This window comes from Dendrobates tinctorius, unplaced genomic scaffold (assembly GCF_039654945.1).
Source record: "Dendrobates tinctorius isolate UK_male_01 unplaced genomic scaffold, ASM3965494v1 ptg000162l, whole genome shotgun sequence".
Taxonomy (NCBI): Eukaryota; Metazoa; Chordata; class Amphibia; order Anura; family Dendrobatidae; genus Dendrobates; species Dendrobates tinctorius.
Genome location: NW_027361829.1, coordinates 21,483,301 through 21,500,745, shown reverse-complemented (window position 1 = coordinate 21,500,745; position 17,445 = coordinate 21,483,301). Strand labels below are relative to the sequence as shown.

Here is a 17,445-nt window from a genome sequence, read left to right as displayed (position 1 = left end):
CACCCAAGAACTAAGACACAGAAACAGAACACAGTATGACAAACGTGCATAAATACTCTGTTGTAAAATATATGTAACTGTAAGTAGCAAGTGCTAGTAAAAGATGTTAACAAAACCAGGGTATTTTGTTGATACTTTTTTTGCAAAAAAATGTATGCTAAGCCACTCCGCCGCGTCAAGGCATACCCTTCTCGAAGCAGTCCTATCTAATATATTTAAAAACCTGAACATGTGAATAATACCTTCATGAGCAGGGTTCAGAAAGGTGCTGCCCGGTATGGGCTCGCTGGGCAAAATGGCTTTTTATGCATGTCCCAAAAGAGAGAGGCGGGGATCTCCCAAAGCTTGCATAAGCAAGAAATCAATAGATTCAGAACACATGACACATGCACAAAAACTGAACGGGTCAATAAGACCCTGTTCACACCACCCAAGAACTAAGACACAGAAACAGAACACAGTATGACAAACGTGCATAAATACTCTGTTGTAAAATATATGTAACTGTAAGTAGCAAGTGCTAGTAAAAGATGTTAACAAAACCAGGGTATTTTGTTGATACGTTTTTTTGCAAAAAAATGTACGCTAACAAAAAAATACCCTGGTTTTGTTAACATCTTTTACTAGCACTTGCTACTTACAGTTACAAATATTTTACAACAGAGTATTCATGCACGTTTGTCATACTGTGTTCTGTTTCTGTGTCTTAGTTCTTGGGTGGTGTGAACAGGGTCTTATTGACCCGTTCAGTTTTTGTGCATGTGTCATGTGTTCTGAATCTATTGATTTCTTGCTTATGCAAGCTTTGGGAGATCCCCGCCTCTCTCTTTTGGGACATGCATAAAAAGCCATTTTGCCCAGCGAGCCCATACCGGGCAGCACCTTTCTGAACCCTGCTCATGAAGGTATTATTCACATGTTCAGGTTTTTAAATATATATTAGATAGGACTGCTCCGAGAAGGGTATGCCTTGACGCGGCGGAGTGGCTTAGCGTACATTTTTTTGCAAAAAAAGTATCAACAAAATACCCTGGTTTTGTTAACATCTTTTACTAGCACTTGCTACTTACAGTTACATATATTTTACAACAGAGTATTTATGCACGTTTGTCATACTGTGTTCTGTTTCTGTGTCTTAGTTCTTGGGTGGTGTGAACAGGGTCTTATTGACCCGTTCAGTTTTTGTGCATGTGTCATGTGTTCTGAATCTATTGATTTCTTGCTTATGCAAGCTTTGGGAGATCCCCGCCTCTCTCTTTTGGGACATGCATAAAACGCCATTTTTCCCAGCGAGCCCATACCGGGCAGCACCTTTCTGAACCCTGCTCATGAAGGTATTATTCACATGTTCAGGTTTTTAAATATATTAGATAGGACTGCTCCGAGAAGGGTATGCCTTGACGTGGCGGAGTGGCTTAGCGTACATTTTTTTGCAAAAAAACGTATCAACAAAATACCCTGGTTTTGTTAACATCTTTTACTAGCACTTGCTACTTACAGTTACATATATTTTACAACAGAGTATTTATGCACGTTTGTCATACTGTGTTCTGTTTCTGTGTCTTAGCTCTTGGTTCATAGGGTAGGCCAGGCCACGATGGTTTCTACCTTCCATAGTCAGGTTTTAGCACCCCATCCCCCACATGGTATCCACAGTATGTTACTTCCACCATTGCTATCTGACACTTCATCGGCTTAACAGTCAGAACTGCTGTATTAAATCCCTGCAGCAAGTCATCCTCCCTACTCAAGCATGTTACTGAAAGGTAAAACACAGTGCTACAAGTGATGATGAGTTTTCAGCATATTGACATGACAAAGTTTTCAACGTTTTGTAAGTCCATCAAGAGACACAACATAGTTACCATCATTTAACCCCTTCCTGACATGCGCCGTAATAGTAGATCGGGTGCGGATGTCAGCTATATTTGACAGCTGACACCCCGCAGCAGTGCCCACGATCGTTGCTAGCATGTGCCCTAAAATGGTACCAATAAAAACGTCAGCTCATCCTGCAAAAAACAAGCCATAACATGACTGTCGGCCAAAATATGAAAAAATTATAGCTCTCAAAATATGGTGACGCAAAAACTAATTTTTGCAAAAAAAGCGTCTTTTAGTGAGTGACAGCAGCCGGACATAAAATTTTGATATAAATCTGGTATCTCTGAAATCGCACCGACCCAAAGAATAAAGTCGCCTAATCACTTATACTGCACGGGGAACAACGTAAAAACTAAATAAAACCAATTCTTCACCTGCTATTGATTTTTTTCGTTCTGCCTCCCAAAGCTCACATTTTTCCTGCACTTTGCGCTGAGCGCTTACACCGGGGTTTCTGTTTAAATCTATGAAATACGTGATTCAGACAGAAACCCTGGTGGAAGATTCCCTGTAATGAGGCAGATGGAGGCACTGTGGACGCCGACTGACCTGTGATCCGGCAGTATCCGTCTTTTTAGGATTGCATAAAAATGCCATTGGCCACAGTTTTGTGCACTTCTGAAAAGGACACTGCTGAACAGAAGCCAGCCGGAGTCCAGAGTAAATCTGCTGCCTCATTATAGTGAATGGATCTCCTGGGGGTTTCATCTGTCAGGTCACTTGGAGATTTAGATGGAAATCCCAAAGTAAGTGCTCAGCATAGAGTGCTGGATAAATGTGATCCCTAACGTTATGCAAAATGTTCCCAATAAAAGCTTCAACTAAATCCACAAAAAAAAGCAAGTCCCCACTCAGGTCCATCATCTGTTAACGGAAATATAGGGAGCTTCCCCGTTACTGGTAGCACAAAGGTTCTGGAAAAGCTAAATGGCTCCTCACCCCCAAAGAAATTCAGCAAATTCTCCGCTCCCAAATCCAAATGCCCCCCTCCCTTCAGAGCCCTAGTGTTCCTAAACAGCATTTAGTGCCCACGTGTTTGGCATTTCTGTAGTGATGAGAGCCCTGCTAATTTACTGGTGTGTGTCCAGAAGCACGTGCTGGGCATAATGTACTGGTCAGTACAACATCAGTTTGGAATTTTCACTCAGCAACATCCACTGCTGCATGTTTCTGGAAAACACTCATGGAGTCAAAATCATCACTACATCTGTAAATAAATTCCCAAAGGGTGGTAATTTTCAAAATGGGGTCATTTGAGGTGGATTTTGCTTTTTTAGCACTTAGGGGCTCTTTATATGGAATCCACAAACTAGTCTAGGAAAATTTGCGCTCCAGAAGGCAAATAGTGCTCCTTCTCTTTGGAATCTCCCTGTATGGCTAAGCAGTACTGTTCATACACATATTGGGTATTTCTACATTCGGCAGAAATTGTGGGACAAGTTTTGGTACCATTTTTACCCATTTCCCAGTAAGAAAATGTAAAACTTGGGGCTAACACACAATCACGGTGGTAAAAATGTGAATTATTTTTTCCTCACTGTCCAATGGTATAAAGTCTGTGACACACCGGTGGTGTCAATATAATCACTTCACCCCTAGATGAATTCATTGAGAGGTTTAGTTTGTAAAATGGGGTCACAAATGAGGGCTTTCCTGTTCTGGCACCTCAGGGGCTCTGCCAATGTAACATGGTACCCTCAAACAAGTGCAGCAAAATCTGCAATGCAATATGGCGCTTCTTCCCTTCTGAGATTTGCACTGTCTAAAAAGTAGTTTTCGACCACATATGGGGTTTCTGTGAATCCAGGAGAAATTGCAAAACAACCATTGAGGTCAATTTTCTCCTTTTGCCCTTGTGAAAATATAAATTTTTTGCTAAAAAAAGATTTTTGTGGGAAAAATTTGATTTTTTTTATTTTCACGGCTTAACTTTATAAACTTCTGTGAAGCACCTGGGGGTTCAAGGTGCTCAATACACATCTAGATAAGCTCTCAAAGGGGTCTGGTTTCCAAAATGGTGTCACTTGTGGAGGGTTTTCACTGTTTAGGCACATCAGGGGCTCTCCAAACGCGACATGGCATCTGCTAATTATTCCAGTAAATTTAGCATTCAAAAAGTCAAATGGCGCTCCATCCCTTCCAAGCTCTGCCGTGCGCCCAATAAGTAGTATTCCCCCACCTATGGGGTATTGGTGTACTCAGGAGATATTGTACAGCAAACTGTATGGAGCAATCTGTCAGTTTACCCTAATCAAAATGCAAAATATGGAGCTAAAAAAGATTTATTTTGAAAAAAGTGTGATTTTTTTTTTTTATTTCCATGGCTCTACATTATAAACTTCTGTGAAGCACCTGGGGGTTCAAGGTGCTCAATACACATTTAGATAAGTTTCATAAGGGGTCAAAATTCCAAAATGGTGTCACTTGTGGGGGTTTCTACTGTTTAGGCACATCAGGACCTCTCCAAACGCGACATGGCAACCGCTAATTATTCCAGGATATTTTACATTCAAAAAGTCAAATGGCGCTCCTTTCCTTCCAAATCCTGCTGTGCACCCAAACAGTTGTTTTACTCCACACATTGGGTATCTTTGCTCTCAGGAAAAATAGCACAACAAATTGTATGGTGCAATTTCTCTTATTACCCTTATGAAAATGGAAAATTTGGAGCTAAAAAAGATTTATCTGGGAAAAATGTGATTTTTTTATTTTCATGACTTAATATTATAAACTTCTGTGAAGCACCTGAGGCATCGAGGTGTTCAATACACATCAAGATAATTTTCCTAAGGGGTATAGTATCCAAAATGGTGTCACTTGTTGGGGGTTTCCCCTGTTTCGGCACATCAGGGGCTCTCTAAACACGACATGGCGACTGCTAATTATGCCAGCAAATTTTACATTCAAAAAGTGAAATGGCGATCCTTCCCTTCCGAGCCCTGCTGTGCACGCAATTTCCCTCAACTATGGGGTATTGGCATGTTCAGGAGAAATTTCACAACAAAATGTATGGTCCATTTTGTCCTGTTAACCTTGCGAAAGTAAAAAAAAAAAATAGGCCTAAAGGAACATTTTTGTGAAAGAAAAGTAAATGTTTAAATTTTTTTTCTTCAACATTCCAAAAAATCCTGTGAAACACCTGAAGGGTTAATAAACTTCTTGAATGTGGTTTTGAGTACCTTGAGGGGTGCAGTTTTTAGAATGGTGTCATTTTTAGACATTTTCTGTCATATAGGCCCCTCAAAGTCACTTCAAATGTGAGGTGGTCCCTAAAAAAATTATTTTGCAAGTTTTGTTGCAAAAATGAGAAATCGCTGGTCAAATTTTAACCCTTAGAACTTCCTAACAAAAAAATGATATTTCTAAAACTGTGCTGATGTAAAGTAGACATGTGGGAAATGTTATTTATTAACTATTTTGTGCCATATGACGCTCTGACTTAAGGGCATAAAATTAAAAGTTTGAAAATTGCGAAATTTTTGCGAAATTTCTGTTTTTTTAACTAATAAATGCAAGTCATATTAAAGAAATTTCACCACTATCATAAAGTACAATATGTCACTAGAAAACATTCTCAGAATCACCAGGATCCGTTGAAGCGTTCTAGAGTTATTACCTCATAAAGTGACACTGGTCAGAATTGTAAAAATTGGCCTGGTCAGGAAGGTGAAAACAGGCTTCGGGGTGAAGGGGTTAAAACAATTAGATAGAGGATACCTCCCTCCCATGCAGCTTGTAATTTGTTCTGCAACATAAGAACTGACACCCAAACCTCCTGGTTCATTCAGACCTGGGAAACATTCTTATGATCCAGATCTCTCAGTTTCTGTGTTCTTTCTCCTAGTCTCAGTACATTTTCCATCACAGAGTCTCCTGGAGTTTTAAGGTCACCCTCCTAACAGTCCTTAATTAAATCGTGAGCAGGGCCGCATCTATAATGAGGCAATTTGAGCCATCCCTGAAGAGAGGGGGTGGCAGTGCAGCGCCGCCCCCTGCAGTCAGATAACGTGCCATGCAACAGAGGCTGTGTACAGGGAGAACTAGCGCTCCCAGCCATAGCTGAATCTGGCTGCTCTGCCCTGTGCGTCCTCACACCTATCACTATACAATTCCCTCATGCAGCACAGCACACTCCAACCCGCATCACCCCTCCCCTCACATGACCAGTCACATGACTGTGACATCTTCACAGGTCCTGTAGTCGCTCCTCTCCAGCTAATGCTCGAGTTACAGTGAAGTTTGTGCAGCCAAAAAAGAGCCTTGTGCCTAGGTCTCTGGTACGTGCCGCCCCTCCCATGCTGGGCGCCCCTCGGGTATGTGGATAGCCCCCTCAGTGTCCGAGATGCTGCTCTGCCCCATCCATTCCCACGGTCACACATGGTGTGAGCCGGGCACAGTGCAGTGTCATGTCTGCAGTGCAGATGTGGAGTCCTCATCCTGGACTCCTGCCTATAAGCAGTAATGGAGCACTGCTGCTGCTCTATCCAGTTTGTGGGATCTGTACCCAGAGATTCTCCTACTGATCAGCACTACAACTCCCAGCATGTGGCATGCTGCCCACTGCCTGTTCTATTAAGTATCACCCCCGTCTCTGACTGGGCACCTGTCCAGTATGTAGCTCCGCTTTCCGACATCCACAATACAGCTGCCTGTGTCTGCTAATGGCTGCCAGGGCTGTGTGTCCGCTGCTGTGCCATGGACACGGCAAAGGATGAGCCTCGCTTCACCTCCATGCAGTATATTACACACCCCATAGTGTTCAATATAGTAAAATGCATCCCACAGTCCTCCATATTGTATAATGCACCCCCATCCCCCATAGTCCTCCATATAGTCAGGGGAACACCTATAATGAGGCCAGTTGACCATTTGGCCTCAGGCGGCAGGGAGACAGAAGGCAGCAGCCACCCTGCAGTCAGATAAAGTGGGTCCTACAAAATGGGCAACTGGCCCTTTAAATCTTCTGTACAGGCCCTGGTACACATGCTCTCTTGGTGCAGGTGCTGACCAGGGCCACTGCGGCCCACGTGAGGGCAGCCCTCGTTCGTTCTTGCGCTCGTCTGTGGCCCTGGTCAGTGCGGGCAAACAGGAGAGCGTACGTACCAGGTTCTGTGCAGAAGTTTGAAAAGGCCGCCGCCATGGCACCTAAAGGACACCCGCCTGAGCCTCTCTTTGGATCTGGGGAGGGTTTTTATAGCTTCAGGGGAGTGCCGTCCCCTGTCGTTTATACTCCTAGTTTGAGTGTGCCTGACCCTGCTCCGTTTGTGCTTCTCGCCTGTCCCTGTATGCTTGTTTGGTGTTTGATCCGGTTTGGCCACGGTTAACGTCTCTTGGATTCTGATTCTGTATCTTTGCTGCCATCCTGTGTATGACCCCCTGGTCTCGTATTGACCTCCCTGTGATCACCCCTCTTCTACCTTTGCTGCCATCCTGTGTATGACCTCCTGCTACGTTTGACCCTCCTCTGGTATCCGTTTCTGTACAGTACTTTCTGCCCCGTGTATGACCCTCGGTTCGTCTGACTACCGCTATTTATTTATCGCTGCTCCTTCAACAACACTGTGACCGGTGCTGCTTTAGTCCGGCGGTGATCTCTTCCCACCCCTCTGATGCGTGGTCATGTGGTAACAGGTCCTGCGGGCATCGAGCGCTTCTCTGTTGCTCCTCCCCCTGCATGTCCTGGAGCAGGATTCCCCTCACCAACGCTGTGCTCCTGCCTGGCAACATTGTGTGTAAGGAGCCGCTTTATACTTACTATCTGGGTTTGGTGACGCTGGGTATCTGTCAGTCACGCTGTCTCTAACTTTTGTCACCCTGAGCATGACATGATAAACGACCACTACAGTTCTCTTCCTCTCCCCCTGAAGGAAAGGTGTGTGAGTGTGAGAGGTACCGCTGACGTCATGGACCCCATGCAGGCACTATCAGAGCAGGTAAAACAGTTGTCACAGATGTTCCAGAAATTAAATGTGGAACAGCGCTCTATGGCCCACACCCAGCAACAGCTGGTAAATACTGTACAATGGGCTATCGGTTCCGAGAACAGGGATGTGTCCCTTACTTCCCCAGAATCTCCGGTTAAACTGCCGGACTCTTTTTCCGGAGACCAAAGGGAGTTCAGGGCTTTCAGGGAAGGGTGTAAATTGTTCTTTTCCCTGAGACCCCACTCTTCTGGAGGAGAATTTCAAAGGGTGGCGGTGATTATTTCCCTACTTCAGGGTGCCCCACAAGCCTGGGCGTTTTCTCTAGCCTCTACAGCCCCAGAACGTATAACTGTGGATGCATTTTTTGAGGCCTTGGGCCGCATTTATGACGAACCCGACAGGGCTCGCTTGGCTGAGGACATGGTGATGAGTGCACGTCAGGGTCGGCACTCAGCGGAGTGGTTCTGCTCAGAGTTCCGACGGTGGTCAGCAGAAGTCTCCTGGGATGATGCCGCTCTCTGGGGACTATTTCTTAGAGGCCTGTCGGAACGCCTTCAGGATGCTCTGGCCCTGCATCCACCTCCTGACACCCTGGAGGAAGTCATGACCCAGGCCGTGCGGATGGATCGCCGGCTGAGAGCAAGAGGGGTTATGCACTCTGAAACGTCCTTGTTTTCTGGCATCAAAGAGGTGGAGGCTAGTCCTGTGCCCATGGAAATTGGCGCTACCTCGGTCAGAGAGAAAGAGAGGAAACTCCGCCGAGAAAAGCAACATGCTTTTACTGTGGGGAATCAGGACATTGGAGGAGAGATTGTCCATCATGTCCAGCATTTTCCATGTCGACGGGAAACTACTAGGTCTGGGTAGTGATCGAGGAGGCTGCCCAGACCTCCAGGTACTTTTTTCCTCATGCCCTAAATTTCTGCTTAAAGTCAAAATGGTGGTAGACAATTATCATTTTGTTTCTACAGCCTTGGTGGACTGCGGTTCATCACTTAATTTGGTCAGCTCCAGTACCGTCTCCAGGGTCAAGATAGGGACAGTCAGGTTGGAGACCCCTCTGAAAATCATGGCCATTGACTCTTCCCCCCCTCACCCGTTTGGGGATTCATTATGTTACTAACAGTTTTGTTTTGCATGTTGGTTCCTCCCATGTTGAGGACATGAAATGTTTTGTCATGGACAACCTGCCCGCAGGGCTGGTATTGGGCATTCCGTGGCTTCAATGGCACAACCCAGTTATTGATTGGGAGAAAAGGGAGATTAAGTGGGGGCCTAAATGTATTGACTGTTCCTATAAACCTGTTTTCTATGTTACACCCGCAAAGCCTATCTACGAGTCTTCTGTTGGTCTGGAGGGTATTCCGGAGTACCTTAAGGACTTTGAGGACGTGTTCTCCGAATGCGAGGCCGAGGCATTACCCCTACATAGGCCATTCGACTGCGCAATTGATCTGATCCCTGGGGCCAAATTGCCCAAAGCGTGTTTATTTAATTTGTCAGGACCTGAGCGTCTGGCGATGAAGGAATACATAATGGAAAGTCTCCGTAAAGGGCATATAAGACCTTCAGTTTCCCCAGTAGCAGCGGGGTTTTTCTTTGTTAAAAAGAAAGATGGTGGCCTGTGTCCCTGCCTCGACTTCCGAGAACTCAACAAAGTTACCGTCAGCAGAGGTTCTTTCGAAACACTTCCTTTCCCAAATTGTTCTCCTCCATGTTGTACCTACTAACATTGTATCTGATAGGGGGACACAATTTGTAGCAAAATTTTGGCAGGCTTTTTGCAGGAAGTTGGGGGTATCTCTATCTTTCTCCTCAGCTTACCACCCAGAGAGTAATGGACAAACAGAGCTCACCAATCAGTCACTTGAACAGATCCTCCGGTGTTTGACTTCTACGTTGCAGGATGACTGGTGCGATGCCTTGCCATTGGCGGAATTCTCTTTCAACAACCAAATAAACCAATCCACTGGTAGGTCACCGTTTTTTATTAATTACGGATTGAACCATCACTTTGGTGAGTTTTCACACCTGGATTCAAACTGTTTGGGGGCTGAGGACTCTGTCAGCTGGATAAGTGATCTATGGTCTAAGGTTCGTGCAAACATTTTCAAAGCACAAGGGAAATATAAACATTTTGCAGATAATAAGAGGGGCCCGGGTCAGACACTACAATGTGGGGATAAGATGTGGCGCTCTACGCGAAACATAAGTTTAAAGTTGCCCTCTGCCAAGTTGGGGCCCAAATTTATTGGCCCTTATGTGATAACTGAAGTGATTAACCCAGTGGCCTATTGCTTACTCCTCCCCTCATCCTAGAAACTGCATAATGTTTTCCATAGGTCCTTACTCAAACCTGTAGGCTCAGTGGTAGAGGAACCTGCGTCTCTACCATCTCCAGTGCTGGTGGACAGTCATATGGAATTTGAAGTACAAAACATTGTGCAGTCCCGATGGGTTTGTGGTTCACTGCAATATCTCGTACATTGGAAGGGGTATGGTCCGGAGGATCGGTTGTGGGTACCGGCCAGGTTGGTGCACGCGGATCACCTTGTTAGAGCGTACCATGCTCGATATCCGGAGAGACCTGGGGGTCCTGAGGCCCCCATTAAGGGAGGGGTACTGTCATGGTTTATTTAGAGTTCAGGGTAGGTGGTGTAGGAGTTAATGTGGAGAGCCTCTCTTTGGATCTGGGGAGGGTTTTTATAGCTTCAGGGGAGAGCCGTCCCCTGTCATTTATACTCCTAGTTTGAGTGTGCCCGACCCTGTTCCGTTTGTGCTTCTCACCTGTCCCTGTATGCTTGTTTGGTGTTTGATCTGGTTTGGCCACGGTTAACGTCTCTTGAATTCCGATTCTGTACCTTTGCTGCCGTCCTGTGTATGATCCCCTGGCTTCGTATTGACCTCCCTGAGATCACCCCTCTTCTACCTTTGCTGTCGTCCTTTGTATGACCTGCTACGTTTGACCCTCCTCTGGTATCCGTTTCTGTACTGTACTGCCTGCCCCGTGTATGACCCTCGGTTCGTCTGACTACCACTATTTAATTAATGCTGCTCCTTCAACAGCACTGTGACTGGCGCTGCTGTAGCCCGGCGGTGAGCTCTGGCCACCCCTCTGATGCGCGGTCACATGTAAACAGGTCCTGCAAGCATCGAGCGCTTCTGTCGCTCCTCCCCCTGCAGGTCCTGAAGCAGGATTCCCCTCACCAACGCTGCGCTCCTGCCTGGCAACATTGTGGGTAAGGAGCCACTTTATACTTACTATCAGGGTTTGGGGCCACTGGGTATCTGTCAGTCATGCTGTCTCTAACTTTTGTCACCCTGAGCGTGACAAGAGAAGGCCCACTTGCCACTAAGAGAATTGCTATTTCTTCCACCAGGGCACAGGAAATGGTTGGAGATTTGAAACATGCTGCCTTTTGTTACCAGTCATACGTAAACTATCAGGATAATCCTAAAGTTCAGATAGGAAAAATGGATGTGGTCTGCAAGTACTGCAGTGCCCTGAAATGGAAAGATGAACCGCCAGGTTTATGCTGTGCAAATGGCAAGATAAAACTTCCACCTCTCCTGTCACCTCAACAGATCCCCTAAAGTCTCTAATGACAGGTACCAGTACAATATCAAAGCATTTCTTGGACAACATCAGGAAGTACCACTCCTGCTTCCAAATGACATCATTTGGGGCAACAAAATAAATGTTTACAACAGGATTTATGCTGACATTTAAAGTTCAAGGACAGGTTTACCACTCAATTGGCTCACTGCTCCATTACAAGGAGAAGAACCTCAATTTCATTCAAGTCTTCTTCATGGGAAATGCAGAAGCAGAGGCTCAGCAGAGATGCTCTTTAATTCCTAACACTCACCTTGATATTGTCACTATTTTGCAGCAGTTCCTTCACTCCAACAATCCATATGTTCAACTTTTTAAGACTGCACTTGAATGCATGCGAAATGACGATTACAAGGTTGTCATTCAAGCTGACAAAACACAAGGTGAACATCAGCGACGTTTCAATGCTACCACATTTGATGAGGTTGCCATCTTGATTGTAGGTAATGATTTTCAAAGTCGTGACATTGTGCTTCAGAAAAGGAACAATAGTTTGCAACGAGTAGCAGAAACTCACAGGTCCTATGATGCACTGCAATATCCAATCATCTTTTGGCAGGGACAGGATGGCTATCACTTTGGAATACCTAAGACAGATCCTACAACAGGCAACCATTCAGGATAAATAGTGTCTGCCATGGACTTCTATGCATATAGGATCATGACAAGATTTGCAGTGGAAAATCACATCTTAAAATGCAAACATCTCTTTCACCAATTTATTGTTGACATGTATGCAAAGATTGAGAGTGAACGTCTATTATATATCCGACTAAATCAAAAGAAGCTCAGGGCAGAAGAATATATTCACCTTAGAGATGCTGTTGCAAATGATGCTGATCCAAAAGAGTTGGGGAAAATGGTTATTCTTCCATCAACTGTCACTAGAAGCCCACGACACATGCATGAATACACACAGGATGCAATGACTTATGTGAGAAAGTATGGCCGTTCAGATCTTTTCATCACCTTTACTTGCAATCCTGCCTGGGAGGAAATTGGAGGGCACCTGTTGCCGGGCCAAAAAACTGTGAATCGCCATGACCTTATTGCTCAGGTTTTCAAAGAGAAACTTTCAAAAATGACTAATCTCATCACAAAATCACATATTTATGGTGAGATGCAGTGCTGGATGTATTCAGCTGAATCGCAAAAAGAGGCCTTCCTCATGCCCACATCTTGATCTGGCTGAAGCAAAAAATACAGCCTACCAAAATTGACAATATCATCAGTGCCGAATTGCCAGACCTTCAGATTGACCCATTGTTGTTTGACACCATTACAAAAAACATGATCCATGGTCCGTGTGGGAGTCTCAACAAAAATTCTCCCTGTATGATTGATGGCAGGTGTTCAAAGCATTACCCACAATCTCTGGTCCAAGAAACTCAAACAGGACAAGATGGATATCCAGTCTGCCGAAGAAGAAAGCCAGGGGATGGTGGTTTGACAGCAAAGCTGAAAATGGGTGTTGGATCATCACTCCAAGAGATAGAAATTGACAACAGGTGGGTAGTGCCTTACAACCCTTTGCTGTAAAAAATCTTCCAGGCCCACATAAATGTCGAATCTTGCCACTCTGTTAAATCAATCAAGTATATCTGTAAATATGTCCACAAAGGAAGTGATCAAGCAGTTTTTGAACTGCAGAAAAATGAACCTATTATTGATGAAGTGGAGGCATTCCAGATGGGCAGGTGTCATGATCCTGGTTGGATATGACAGATAAAATGCACAAGTAACCTTTTTTTTTTTCCATGAGCTGTGTGCTCGGAGTTTGTTTTGCCCTCGGTGGCCATTAGGGTCATTGCACTGTGGTGGTTTCAGTTCAAGTTTTCCCCCGGTGGCCGTTAGGGTCATTTCACACTGGTTACTTTGCTTTAGTGCACGTTATTATGAAACAGGTGTGATTGCTCAATAAAGGTGTGTCAGTTGTGCTCACTCAGTGTTGGCGATTTTGCTGTCGCAACCAAGCCTTGGGGAAGGAAGGAGCTTGTTGAGAGTCCTGGGCAGCTCAGTGGGATTTCTGGAGTGGCAGCTATGGTGTCAGTGAAGAGTGCTGGCAAAGCTTGGTGGAGTGGCAGCTATGGTGTAAAGCTGCACTCAGTTGCTGGACTCTGTCACTGGACAGCTGCACTTAGGTGCGGGACTCTGTTGCTCCAAGGTGGCACTTGGGTGCTGGACGTTGTTGCTGTAAAGCTGCACCCAGGTGTTGGACCCGGTCGGAGGAAAAGATGCACAGGTGGTGAACTCTGTTGCTAGGAGCAATAGCAACAGAGCAAAGTTAAGTGGTGTTTCCCTGTTTTGTCACTTTTCCTTGTGTGTGTTTTAGTACAGTGGTGTGATTAGTTTCCGCACCGTCCACTGCACTAGAAAGGGCTAGGTGCAGGGCGAGCTAGGGATATTAGGTATCCTGATCGGCGCCAGGTGCGGAACAGGCCTAGGGAACGTTAGGAGTGTAGAGACACTGACTCAGGGAAGTGCAGGAGGTCTCCACTTCCCCATTCCCTATTGCAGGGCCACCATTGTAATTGTTTCCCAGGTTTCCCCCTTTATTGTTTAAATTCGCCTTGCTGGAGGCGGTGTTTCCAGAGTCACGTGTGTCATATAAATTCGCCATGCTGGAGGCGGTGTGTCCAATCGCGAGTGTCCATGACAGCAGGTACATAAGCAGCAATGAAGCTGTTTGGAGAATACTAGGATTCTCCATTCATGAGAGCTACCCACCAGTTGTGCATCTGAGTGTGCACTTGGAAAATGGACAGAGAATTTACTTTAACCCAGCAAACTTGCAGCAGCAGCTCCTAACACCACCTAAGAACACCCTCTTGGCATTTTTTGAGCTGTGTCAACAAGACCCTTTTGGAAAAACAATTCTCTACTGTGATTTACCAAAGTACTACACTTGGAATGCCTCCAGAAAAACACTGGAACGGAGGAAACGGGGGCTTGATATTGAAGGCTATCCAGGGGTGAAAGCAACTGATACTCTTGGTCGCGTCTACACTGTTCATCCGTCAAATCCTCTTGAGATTTGGACAAAGTACAATACTGATCTCAGTGAGGACATCCTCATGCAAATTAGAAGGGAAAATCCTCAGCAACTCATCAACTTCACTGAGGAAATGTTCAATGAAACTTTAATGCTCCTTGAAGATCAGTGCATAGCAATGTCAGGAAAAGCCTTACAGTTGCTTCGTTTGCCTGCTCCAATAAGAAATCCTGAAGGCATCCAAATGTGTAGGGAGATTTTCATAGAAACAAACTACAATATTGATGAACTGACAGCATTTGTGTATCAGAACGAGCCAATATTGGTATCAGATCAAAGGGACGCCTATAACTGCATTTTGAGTTTCAGTGAAACCAACAAAGGTGGGATTGTCTTCCTTGATGCTCCAGGTGAACAGGAAAGACATTTGTAATCAACTTGCTCCTGGCAAAGTTTCGACAACAAAAAAAGATTGCACTTGCAGTGGCATCTTCTAGAATTGCAGCTACGCTTTTAAAAGGTGGCAGGACAGCACATTTGACATTCAAACTACCACTTAACCTGTCTCATAGTGACAGCCCTATGTGTAATATTGCCAAGGGATCAGGACTGGCCAAATTGCTTCAAAAATGCAGTACCATCATTTGGGATGAATGCACCATGTCACACAAAAGGGCTCTGGAAGCAGTGGACAGACTGGTGCAAGACCTGCATAGCAACAAATATATCATGGGAGGAGTAGTTGTTGTTTTGGCAGCTGACTTCTGCCAAACACTACCTGTTATTCCAAGATCAACCCCTGCAGACGAACTCAATGCCTGTCTCAAAGCATCGTGCCTTTGGAGAAAAGTAAAGAAAATGTCACTGAATACAAACATGAGGGTCTACATGACAGGCAATGTTTCTGCTGGACTGTTTTCGAGCCAGCTGTTGACTATTGGAGATGGCAAGGCACCAGTAAACTCAACCACTGGACAGATCACCTTCCCAAGTGGACAGATCACCTTCCCAAGCAACTTTTGTTGCATTGTGACTTCCATTTGAGGAGTTGAAAGCAAAGGTTTTTACAAACATTCAACTCCACTTCAAAAATTCTGGCTGGCTGTGTGAAAGGGCTATTCTAGCTCCCAAAAATGACAGCATCAACAAGATCAATCTTGAAATTCTAAATCTTCTTCCAGGTGTGTGCACAACTTACAAGTCAGTGGATACAGTAATAGATCCTGCTCAAGCATTATTTTATCCAACTGAGTTCCTCAATTCCTTGGAGCCACAAGGACTTCCTCCTCACAACCTCTTTCTAAAACCTGGAGCACCTATTCTGCTATTGAGAAATTTGGATCCATCAAAGCTGTGTAATGGAACAAAACTCTTGATTAAGAACCTGTTTCCACATGTAATTGAGGCAACCATTTTGACAGAATGTGCCACAGGAAATGTTTTCATTCCAACAATTCCTCTCATTCCATCTGATTTGCCTTTTGATTTTAAATGCCTCCAGTTTCCTATTCAACTATCATTTGCTATGTCCAACAACAAGGCTTAGGGACAGTCCTTGAAAGTAGCTGGAATCGATTTACAATCTCCATGCTTTTCTCATGGTCAACTGTATGTGGCCTGTTCAAGAGTTGGAACAGCCAAAAATCTGTTCGTCTTTGCACCTGAAGGAAAAACTAAGAATGTCGTTTATCAAAAGGCACTCAAATAAGTAGAAGATTACTTCACATTACTTGGCCAATTTATTTAAATCTGTGTGGAATATTTCTGGTATGGAAATATACGTTGTGAAATGCTTCTATTGGCTTAGTTTTTGCCATTTAATAATTACATTTCTATCTATTTGTTTTGTGGTTTTTGTGTGCAGAATAAATTTTTGTTAACACATTCTATTTTGCTAACAGCAGTTATTAACCCAGGCGAAGCCGGGTAGTACAGCTAGTGTATGTGTATGTGTGTGTATATATGTGTATATATATATATATATATATATATATATATTATGTATGTATATTTATATGAATTCAATAAAAAAGAAACAATTTATCTAGCGTGTTAATTGAATGTTCGGCCTATTTTCACCTGTCTGAGAGTATTCTAGTGGCTTGTAGCAGCTATGTGCACTGCCTGCCTGCAGTAGATAGAATGTGTTCCATTCATGGAACACTGTTTTAGAATGTATTCTATTCATGGAACACTTTGTGTCACAATGGGCCAATGGAACAATTGTATCAGGTGTCACAATGGGCCAATGGAACAATTGGATCAAGTGTCACAATGGGCAGCCCAGAGCATTTAACAGCTGCACGGCAGCAGCCAGCTTCAGTCTGCTGAGGGAGCCTCAGCAGACAGTTGGGGGTGTGGGGTGGGGGAACCACGCTCGTTCTTATCAGTTTAATATCTGATACGTCCCCTATCTGGGGACCATATATTAAATGTATTTTTAGAACAGGGAAATGGAAAAAGAGCTTGCTGTATTTACTCCATGTATCGCCCCGTCATTGCAGTATCTTCGGGGATGGTGTGCTCTCTCTAAACGGGTTTCCAAAAACAGACTGAATTGAATTGAAACCAAAGCAAGTTGTCTTTTCAAAGCAATATTTGAATGCTTTTTTCAACTTTGGTTGCTCTGCATTAGTTTTTTCTTGGTCCACGTTGCACATTTCAAATTCTTTTGGCTTGATTTAACTTCACCAACTCTGCTACATCAAATATTATTCACCTCTATATGGAAAGCATTGTACTGTATTCAATCTGTAATTTAAATAATAATTTATCTCGGCCTTTGGTGCTTGGTAGGTACAGGTGTGATAAGCTGCAGTAATGTGTTTCACTTTGTATAGATTCATTTCTACACACCCACCTGCTACAAGTCCTGCAGCCCCTTGCCCTCATTACTTCCCGCCTTAATTCAAGTATCCCATGAGTAGTAAAGTTATTCAATTTCTAACACATTCCTGACTCAATGATGGCTATTTTGAAACATTGTCACCCTCTTGTGGCCTGCCAACTTTTACATTTTGAAATTTGCT

General features: G+C 44.3%; 1 non-coding gene and 1 pseudogene across 1 annotated transcript; both read left to right on the top strand.

The window, feature by feature from the left end:
* The first annotated feature begins 12,154 nt into the window (after positions 1-12,154).
* On the top strand, positions 12,155-13,146 carry LOC141052616 (uncharacterized; annotated as a pseudogene).
* A 3,615-nt stretch (positions 13,147-16,761) lies between these two features.
* Positions 16,762-16,945, top strand: LOC141052799 (U2 spliceosomal RNA). The gene has a single exon (XR_012220894.1). It is a non-coding gene; the product is annotated as a U2 spliceosomal RNA (small nuclear RNA).
* Positions 16,946-17,445: the final 500 nt, after the last annotated feature.